Here is an 11,433-nt window from a genome sequence, read left to right as displayed (position 1 = left end):
GAGGAAGCAGGTTCGGGGTTTGGTGTTCGGGGTTCGGGGTTCGGGGTTCGGTGAATTTTTTAAATCCAGTGAAGGCATTGCCCAGCCTGGAAATCTTTATTTTTGTAAGTTTTGTGTAAATATCTTTATTTTGCCCTTGTGCACTTTTATTTTGTGTTAATTTATAATAAAAGTATATTTTTTTGAACTGCAGTCTGTCTCTGGGCCTCTATCCACTCGCCAGCCTGCCACACGGATGAATCAATAATTGAGTAAATAAACGTAGATCGATACACAATTATTTTATTCATAAGTTATTTAATATGGATATATATATATATATATATATATATATATATATATATATATATATATATATATATATATATATATATATATAGTATGGTGTAATCTATGAATAGTTTATTAACACATCCTAAAATTAAACACAGTAAAATGGAAAACAAATTAAAAAAGAAACCCTGACCTCAGTTAACGATTGATACTGTACCAGAGCTTCTGAAGACTATGTAGTACAGTAACTCCTGGAACCCAGCAACTCACTTCAACACAGATGATGCTTCATGCACCAACCCATGTGAAAGGAAAGCTGAGCCTTCAGAAAAACAAAGTCCAATCTGACTTGACTGAATGACATTTGCATGGCTTGTACCACTTATTACGCACCTGTCATCAAGCTTGACTCTTCCACCAACTGAGGTTGTTCCTGAACGATGAAAGGTATTCATCTGAGTACAATGAGATGGAGTCAGGTTTTCTTAGGTCTGTGAGCTTGTTCTAAAGGAATATCAAATATCACCATATTAATACAAAACATTTACATAATTTTCTATTCTTCTGTGTGCAGAACTTCCTAAAATTCCTGTCTTCTAGCTTGCACGTCAGTTAACCAAAAATGTGTACGAAGGAGAGATTCTCTACATAAAAAATATGGAGGCTCATGCAGTAAAAAAAAAGCTATCAACAGGAGAATGTGTAGCAGAGGAGCGTTCCTTTGCTGGAAACGGTACACCTGAATCTAGTGTTTGGAAAAAATATGACATTGTTGTATTCAGCTATAATAAAAGTCCATGTGGCTTTGTACAATGAAAATCTTGCAAAATATTACTGAAATATGACAGCAAACAGATGGGTAATTTATCTCAGCAGTGGCACACTGAAAAGACATGTATTCATTTTGTAGCTGGGCCAAGTCAGTCGTACATTACTTCCTTTGTCCAAAATTAGTATGCAAATTTGATTTGCAAGAGCATCTTAATGTGTGGCTATTTATGGTAATAAAGTTTTGAAAAAGCCTGCTGTTGGCTTCTTTTAGATCATGCTGTGTTTGATTATTAGGAAAGGAAGTAAATGAGATGTGATTCATTGAGAGTGATTTGTTCTTTATTTATTTATGTTTTAACTGGAAATCGGGACTAGATGCTACACAGAAGGTACTTAGTTTCAATAGCATATGTTTGGAATTATGAAATTTGTGGTGATGGTTGGGTAAGGTATGTAAATATTTCAATGGTCTCTGGCTTGGGTGGGGTTGGGCCATGGTGAGTGCTTGATGGTGGCCCACATGGGAGATCTGGAGCCAAATGGATGCCAGTTTCCAAACAATTGGACAGGTGCAGCTGGTTAAGCTGTAAACAGAGCTGTATGTAAACTGAGGGTGTTTGGTGAGGAGGGGAAGAGAGACTACTAGGGAAAGGACGTCATTAAAACAAAGAAAGGTATTATTTAAAATATAGATGTTTTAGTTAGCCTTCCCTGCCTTAGGTTTAGGTTTATAAAAATAATTGCAGTAGTAAGTGCTCCAAGGGAGCTATGAGTTTGCCTGTTGTTTTTTATTTGTTTATTTGTAAATAATACGTGTGCTAACTGCACTAAAATATTTACATTGAGAGTTTCTTGGCTCACCCACACAAAAGCAGTGATAGACCTCCGGGCCATCCTGACAAGACAGGCTTCACCACAGACCCTACATCTGAGGATGAAGATGAACCTTTACAGTACAGTGTGCTGCTTATACTGTTGTGCTCTTCTTTTTGGGTCTGGTAATCTGATTCTTCAGTTACGTGACTGAGCAATACGATTGGAAAATGACTTAAAATTTATTCCCAAGGTCCTCAGATTGGATTACAAGAAATCAGATTATAACCCGTCTCCCATTTCACATAACATGGTTAACATGACCAGATTTCAGAACCTGATTGCATAGATATATGATTTGTACAGGATTCTATGTAAATGTATTGATTGGTGATAAGCCTCTAGTTGTGCAGCACCTAGGGTGAACGCATGAAAATCAGGACGCACGGAGAGGGGAGGAAAGAAACTTCATGAACTACTGCACAACGCAAGCGACACAAGCTACCTATCTTTCTTCTGCAGATAGGGTTTTTTATTACTTTGCCTTCCTGTGTGCATTGCAATTAGGCAAAAACAAAAACTTAGAGAAATGTAATTAAAAAAAAAAATACTCCAAAGTCTAGGTAGATGGTACGACGGGGATCTAAATGACACAGTTCATGTGGGAGAAGTTAGACAACAAGCAGTGGAAGGGTTGAAGAGCATAGACAGCAGCACTTTACCAGGCAAACTGAAACTCTGGTGCTTTCAGATTGGTCTACTGCCAAGACTGCTGTGGCCACTGACTGTGTACGAGGTTTCCTTGACAACAGTTGAGAAGCTGGAACCTTTAATCAGTTCATACATCAGGAAATGGTTGGGAGTTCCACACTGCCTCAGCAGAGTGGGACTTTATGGTAAAGGAATACTGCAGCTACCAATCTCTGCTCTAGCCGAGGAGTTTAAGTGCGCCAAAGTACGACTGGAAATGACATTAGTAGATTCACGCGACAAATGCGTAAGGGAGGCAGCACCTGTGTTGAACACTGGAAGAAAATGGACGGCAAAGAAAGCTGTGGAAGATTCTAAGGCTGCCCTTCGAATCGGAGATATTATGGGGCAAGTTCAGCATGGAAGAGGAGGTTTTGGTCTCAGTTCAGCTCCTCCTACATGGCATAAGGAAACCCCAGCTCAATGGAGGAAGCTAGTAGTCAATGAGGTGCAAAAGCAGGAGGAGAGGATCAGATGTGTAAAGGCCATTTCCCAGGCCAGGCAAGGAGAATGGATGAGATGGGAGAGTGTAGAACAACGCAAGATCGGCTGGCAAGACCTATGGACAATGGAACAGAGCAGGATCAGTTTCCTCATCAGATCAGCATATGATGTTCTCCCATCACCACAGAACCTAAACCTCTGGGTGGGTGAGGATCCCTCATGTCTTTTTGTTTCATCACCTGCAACATTAAAGCACATTTTGACAGGATGTAAGTTGGGTCTTAGCCAAGGACAGTTTACTTGGTGCCATGACCAGGTGCTGCGATGTTTGGTGTTAGCATTGGTAGACAAGCGTAACCTGACCAATAAGTTGCCACCAGTTCTATCAAAGCATTACACACAAAAGACAATATTTCTCTGTCCCAGAGAACAACCATCAAGAAAAGATGTTAAAACCAAGCCTCGCCCAGGACAACTGGAAGCTGCTAGAGACTGGAAGATGCTGGCAGATGTTGGTCAGCGGCTTATTTTTCCACCTGAGATTGCCACCACTAACCTTCGACCAGACATTGTCTTGTGGTCTGGATCAGCATGCCTTGTTCATCTGGTAGAGTTAACAATGCCATGGGAAGAAGAAGATGCTGTGGATGAGGCATATGAGAGGAAGAAACTTCGGTATGCTCAACTAGCTGCTGAAGCGGAAGAGTGAGGATGAAGAGTCCGAGTTTACCCAGTGGAGGTGGGTTGTCAAGGATTTATGGCACACTCTACAACCCGGTTTCTCAGAGACGTCGGGTTCAGTGGCCAAGAGTTGCGTCACACAGTGAAGAACTTATCTGACTTTAAACATTATTTTTGACAGGTTGATTTCCAGGGTTGAAACATACTAATTTGTCTTCTTTTTTTTTGTTTTTTTAATAAATTTAGTAGTGGCACATTTTTTACCCTGTTTTTTCTCCTCAATTTGATATGCCCAATTATCATCTGTATTCTGGGGGTCAAGAAGAGCTACTTCCTTGTAGTGACCCCTGGGCAACGTCTCTGATGGCAAAAAGCTCTTCAAATGAACTTACCATGCAATACTTAAGCAAAGCAATGTTGGGCTTGGTTAGTACTTGGATGGGAGACCACCTGGGAATACTGAGTGCTCCTGCCAATCCGTCATTTTACACGCTGCGGATCCACAGCGAGGCCGCCAGACCTATCGTGCCGGAGGACAACACAGATCTGGAGGCTCCACTGCAGAACCACAGGCACCCTATCGGCCACAGGGGTCGCTGCTGCGCTGTGAGCCGTGGATTCCCCTGCCGACCTAAGTGCTCCCTACCCGGGCAGTGCTTGGCCAATTGTGCGCTGCCCCCTGGGAACTCCCGGTCAAGGTTGGCTGTGACATAGCCTGGACTCTAACCTGCGATCCTCAGGCTATAGGGCACATCCGCCTGGAGTGTCTTTACTAATTTGTCTTCAATACGTTCCTAGCATTTTGATTAGATTAATGAGACAGGAAATCATAGGAGCTGCCATTATTACAGTATAGGTAGCACTCTGGACTTGGACAGGCACACGTCAGAATAATATTCTTACCATTGATTATTTTACTCCCGAAATTAAAACATTTTTGATAGAAGGGATGCTTGTCATTTTACCTTTTCATTGCTGATTCAAGCTTGTTGTTGTGTTGAATGTACATAACTTAACTGCAAATTAAAATGATAATGAAGCAGCACTTGGAATACATAGAATCAGGAGTGTATTTGTGTTCAAAAGTACCACTTTTTCTTTTCTAACTTTTGAATAATCATGTAAAGAGTTTCTAGGTGCAGTCTGTTGAGGAAATGTAGTGGCCTGTAGTTTTATCTTTCCTCCCAAAAAACAACAAAAATGGTAGTCACCTGTAAGTGCAAATAAATTAATTGCAACTAGCCTGTAAAACAGCTGCAGTCAAAATACAACGCAGTGACAGAAAAATTGTGGTTTGGGTTGCAAACACTGCACTGCTACACTGCTATGTGAGTAACATAGTAACCAAAATGTGTAGTCAGTATATCTCTACAGAATAAAACATCATTCTGCTTACTACTCTCTCCCTCTCATATTTTCAAGGCAACCCTCATGTCCATCACATTACCACAAGCCTAGCCATCTGTAAATCTGTACCTTTCCTATAAGATTCTCCGTAGATCATCCTGGCATACCAGTCTAGTGCTGGAATGTAGGCCATTCTGTGTTTTTTTCTGAAAACCCTTACCTTCAGTTGTTATCCAGAGTAAGTTCCCCAGGACCATGGGGAAGGGCAAGTCCTGACTGTCCTGCCTCTTGACAGGAAATAAATCACACTGCACACCGGAGGATACCCTTCCAGGCTGCACGCTGGGAACTTCATTATACCATCCCTGCCACTTATTACTATGCATAACACCACTGATTGGGCACAGCTCCACATCTGCAGCCTATTTCTGTCAACGTCTCAGGCGGAGGAATCAATTTTAGGTTCTAGACAGAGACAGAGGCTAAGAAATATGATTTTGAGCAGCCAGAAAACACTGTCACTGCTGGGGAAACACTCCCTTATGACATATGGCTGAAAAGCAAAGCACCAACCATGTAGGATTCTAACGCTACCTTTCTAAAGTAGCAAGTGTACAGTTTTAAACAGCTTTTCCTTATTACTGAGAGGCATTGCAAAGCACATTGAATCAGCGAGTGTTGGCCGCATTTGCCTTCTGACAATTTCCAGAATCCATCAGCTTTGCCTGCAGGATGCTTTGGCCGGTAGAAGACAGAGGATTTTCAGGATGTGCGCTCTATAACTTTAATAGGAGGCCTTTTCTTGGCACTACATTGTGTAATTTAGTACTGCTACAACAAAAACAAAATGCACCAGTATGCTTTTTGCAGTCAGTGAAAAATAAGCTGGGAACTTTTCAGATGCCTACTTGGCTGATACAAGTCTTGAGAATTTTAGCTGCCAACTGTACATCTACATTTCGAAATACGAGGGGTATGTGAAAATCACACCAGCAGGATCGCTTACATTGTTAATGTTAAACAGATTTTACTGCTTGACTTATCTTGTGCCTGGTTTATGGAATGATGCACCTAGTGTTAATAAAATTCAAGCTTATTAGCAAGATTTTGGACAAAGCTTCCTACACTATTGTTACTGATGCCATTCAGAGATGTTGTTTTTTCCCCCTCTCTTTGCTATGAGTAAAACAGGGTCTGCACCCCACACATTATAGAGTTATTCAGTACAGAGCTTGAATTTGAATTCTAGTACCTCATGACTCATACTGAGCTGTCCTCATTATGTCACATTGCCTCCACAAACCGAACGCACTTGTACTGCTGTAAATGAGAGAAGCTTCAAGGACTCGAAGGTAATGTTTGGATGAACTCTTTCTGTTATGCTTGGTTTGTTCACATTACTTCAGCACACATACTCATTCTAATGTTGTGATTTGACCGTAGTGCCAGTACACAAATAGAAGAGTGAAGATCCTAACCCTAAAGTGAAAAAATGTACTGTTCTTTAGCGTTGATAAACCACATTCCTCTTGGAGGTATTTTGCACACAGTGGCTTGGAGCAAGTCCTTTAGGCTCACGGTCTCTTTGGATTTACCCCAAAGCCAATAGATTCTCAACATAATGGCTGAGATAGGGGCTAACAACACAAAGTCAGCTAATCCCAATGTTTTTCAAGCAGCTATTTTTTCCTAATAAATAATACATTGATTTCTTTCTTGGTACACCAGGACAATATAGGCCCTTTATGTTGTTTCTTCTAGTATACTGTGGTTTAGTTATACAGTCACCTTACAATAGAGAGGCATTTGGAAAAAATATCCAGAGAACAATCAATGAAAAACATAAAGTTTAAAGAATGAACGAGTTTAGTTACAAATAGTATCTTTGTTGATTTCTTGTAGTATTTATTGATAATGTTAAACGGATTATTTTAGTAAAGTAGTCTCTGTTTCTAGGAACACCTCCTAAGAGAACACTTCGTCTAAGGGAACACCCTTGTGGTGAAATTTATTTTTCCCATTGTAAATGCTCCAGCTAAAGGAACAGGAACTTCACTTAAAAGAACACCTTCTTGGCATCGATAATGATTTGTTCACAAAGGATACAGTACTGTTTGTAACCTGATAACTCATCATCATCAAACTTAAATTTAGATAGTTTATTCAGTCTTTTCAAAAGGGAGTTGTCATCGTGAGAATGTTTGAGGCGCACTGATTGGTTTATTAAATATTTCCAGAACCATCATCATATCATTGACTCGTTTTGTATTCTGATTGTTTCTCTTGCCACAAAAAGTTGGAAATTATTCAAGATCTTGAAAAAAATCTGAATCAGGCATTTCTTCACCATTCTGCTAAATAATATCTTGTATATTGCTGCTGCAATTTTACATTTTTAATGTGTGTAGGGGTGCTGTCTTAATTTAGTTTGACAGTTAGTTTATTAACGTTAGTTTGTCTGTTACTTTATCATTATACTTTATTATAATACACTTGCCTATTGCTTTTCTTTTACTTATTCAGTTAATTTCATACATTAATTCATACCCGTCATGACATACATATTGATTGATTGATTGATTGATTGATTGATTGATTGAATGGTTGATTGATAGTGTGTTAGTCTTAGAGACCACTTCAGCTATGAGAACACTTTGCTTTCTTCCCGAGGGATGTTCTCTTTGCCAGAGACTACTGTATAAGGAAAAAAGATTTTGTTTTTTCAGTACTGAAACGTGTCAGGTGGGGAGACCAAATTATTCTACTATTACAACCAAGTGTGAAGGGTCACTTGGCAGCTGACAAGTGTATCTGCTCTGAATATTATGAGGAAGGTTCTTATCATTTAGATAAAAATAAGAAAATAACTAAGAATTTATCTGGTGACACATAACACCAATTGGACAATGGCATCCTTCTCATTTACAGTTGCTTGAAAAAAGAAAGGTTAGGAGAGACTGTTTTTAAAATCTCCAACAAAGGCAAGCCTGTTCAGAGAACAGGGCCAGAGAACACATCTGAAAGCTGAGAGGAGACGGATTCAGGACAGAGTATAAGAGGCCCTGTTTCACACAGAGCTGTGTATGTGTGAAATGGGTTGCTGTACCCTATTGTTGCTGTTGATTCGATTGGACAATTCAAGAACCTGGATGAGATTCTGGGATCAATTAAATGTTAGCAGCCATAGAACATTGTTGGGCCGAATTACCTCTTTTGTAACATTTATCATGTTCTAGAAGATCAATATGGTTTAATGACTGGCTGTACATTTATTAAATGATGCATTTTTCCCCCTTTTACCTACAGTGGGTTAAAACTGGAGGATTTTCTGGCGGTTAGACTTAGTTGAACTGTAACATGAGAAAAGACAATAATGTAAACCATTTAAGTGTATTTTACACTAAACTTTGGCCCCCAGAGAGGAGTGACATATCTGGCATTGCATTTAAACGACTATCTTTCCAAACAGAAAGAAGAGCTAAAGCAACTTTGCACATCTCGTATTAGGGCTTATTTCCAAAACCCTTTGAAATTCAAGGGCTCTTTTTTGTAGCAAAGGCTATTGAGTTTCACTGCATGTATTTTGTGTGGCAGACGTGTGATGTGGACAATTAAAATACAACTTTTGCTCAACAATTAAAAAAAAATAATTATTGATGCCTTTGCCACTTTTTTTATTTTTACGTATTCTCTTCCTCCCTGTCAGTTTAACAAAAAGGTTGTTTTTTCCTGATTTGTGCAAGTTTATCTTTTTATCAGCATTTGAACTATAATAAAATAAATGAGTACATAACTGAGAAAGGAGTTTCATAATATGACTGCCATGTGTCTCTAATGGCTGTGTTTTACATTTACATTAACATTAACCCTAACCCAAACCATAACTCTGAACATAATCCTATCCCCCTAACCTTAATATTAACTCTAAGCCTAACCCCAACCCTAACCCTTTTCTGATACAATTGTGTACTTGCATATCGTGCAAAAAGTTGCACACATTAAGTGGATTGTAACTATGCAAAATAACATTGTACTTATGTGTAAGTACACAGGTATTTACTATGTACCCTTTTCTTTTAGTACCCTTTCTTTTAAATACAACTTTCTGAACTCTATAAATATAATGAAGACAGACAACATCCATATCCAAAATGTAAACCACATTACAAGCCACAATATCTTTGTTAAAGTCATACATTTCATATATTGCTTTGCCAATATCATTCTGGGGCACCTTGTTAATAAGTTTGCTTGTTTGATTTTTTATATTTTGTTACTTACAGTAACAAAATCATATACACAATCAAATCTCGTTGGTGCCAGTAAATATATCTTTATAATGGCAAGTATATGAAATCTTATATTTTCTGGGCAGACTTCAATACTCTGTAGATTATAAACACAATTAGGTTGATTGGATTTGAAAGGAGAGTTTGGAGCCAAATACCATTGCAGTATGTATGTGTGAAACGAATGTGCAGTATTGGTCAATTGTGTGTGAAAAACAAATTAGTTTTGCCCATGTGATTCACAGAAAACAGTTTTAACATAAAAAGAATTACGCCATTTTTCAACCTTCAGAATTGCTTCATACAGTCACAGCCAGAAGAAGAGAAGTCAGTAAGCTGGTTGAAAGTATGTACCGATAATGAATTAGATGAGAAGATTCTGTAGACACTGGTACAGTTAATCAGTATCTTGGGCCCGTTTGTACTGTATATTGTGCCATCTGTTTTTTTTAAATTGTTTAAGTATGATTTAACTATAAATCAAGGCTCTTAAGCATTATCACTTTCATTTCTTTCCCTCTCTATTTTTATTGATGCATTATTTTACAATTATTCAGTTATTATTTAGAGCATATTTTGTTGTATTTTGTAATTCTGATAAAATTGGAGAAATAGGTGTCCCGATCAATAAAAGAACAAGTGTTTTTCTGTATGAAGTTTCATGTCCTTTTAGAGGGTATCTACAGTACTGTACCTGTGCACGGATGACCACTCTATTGGGAGGCTGATTGGCTGAGACGATCCTTATATTTTAGAATATGGCCTAAAAGAGTTAAATGGCCTTCCAGCAAACCAAATTAAAATAGTTTGCTGGAAAGTTAAAATCACTTGTGTTTTACGTATAATACCAGTGTGTCACAGGCCTATACAAGAGCTTGCGGTTACTGTCATGCAGAGGCCACATCATTCACACAGACAAGAAACAGCAGGGTCCAGAACTGATCCCTGAGACAAACCTATTGTGGTCGGGGCCTAAGTACATGTTACTCCATTAACCTCCAGACAGCTTCTTTAAGTAGTGATTTACTAACTGATGAGATGTATTTGTTTATTCTGAGGCATCTTCATCTAACCCCTCTGTATACACGTTATGTATACAGACTATATTTTGATGTGGGTATTTTAAAAAAAAGGAACTGCAGACAACATGGCTCTGGTGTTGCGACTGTAAGATACATTATTAAGATCAGAATGAGCCCATAGCACTAAGAACATCCTCAAGCTCTCATTGAATAAATTGAAAATGACGTTAATTGTTAATGTCCACAAGTGATGTCTATAAATGTTGATGCCATTTGTATTGCTGTTAACTCGCTGTATTTCTTGTTGATGATTTAGAACTCCTATACTGTGCATATACTGTGCAGGCACATAATCAGAAAACTCTAAACGTAATAACTAACAGCGAACACAGTCAATAAAGTGGGCAAACTCACAAAAATATTATGATGAGATGGTGCAGTAAAAAGCAGCAGCTAGCCAGGGTAGCCTGGTTTGCGTAGTCAAATATTAAGAAAGATTAAAGATCAAAGGCTGTATGTTTCAAGAAGGTGTAGGACAGCTTCAGCATTCATGTGCTTTTCTGATCTCAAAGTAATATGCAGGTTTGAGAATCTGGAACAGAAGAGGAAGATAGTATTTAGAGGCTTGGAATATTTGTAACCTGATTGGGACTGGAATAGAAGCCTAGTATAAACCCAGTGACTGTCAAGCTATTTTAACAGGGTTTTCCCCAGCTGATCTGCACACTATAACAAAAACAATCACGAACAGGGAAGTTCATTTATTTTCCCAATAGGAGCCCTATTCACACTCAGACCATTTAAAGCACATTGCAATGCCTGTCTCAGACTGTCCTTTACTATGCATAGGAGGATAAAAATGCATTCAGAAATGTTAGATATTATTTGAGATATATGGTAAGTAAAAAATTCATTTTTACTTAATAAAATAAAACTCTGTTCTTATTAGTCAACACTGTTTACAGTAGACCATACAGTAATTTCAGCAACTTCAGAAACATAATGTTCTTAAAGTCTGGTTGTGTTATAGAGGACATGAGACT

The sequence above is a fragment of the Polyodon spathula genome, chromosome 2 (assembly GCF_017654505.1).
Source record: "Polyodon spathula isolate WHYD16114869_AA chromosome 2, ASM1765450v1, whole genome shotgun sequence".
NCBI lineage: Eukaryota > Metazoa > Chordata > Actinopteri > Acipenseriformes > Polyodontidae > Polyodon > Polyodon spathula.
The sequence above is the reverse complement of the archived record's forward strand: the minus strand, read 5'-3'. Positions refer to the sequence as shown.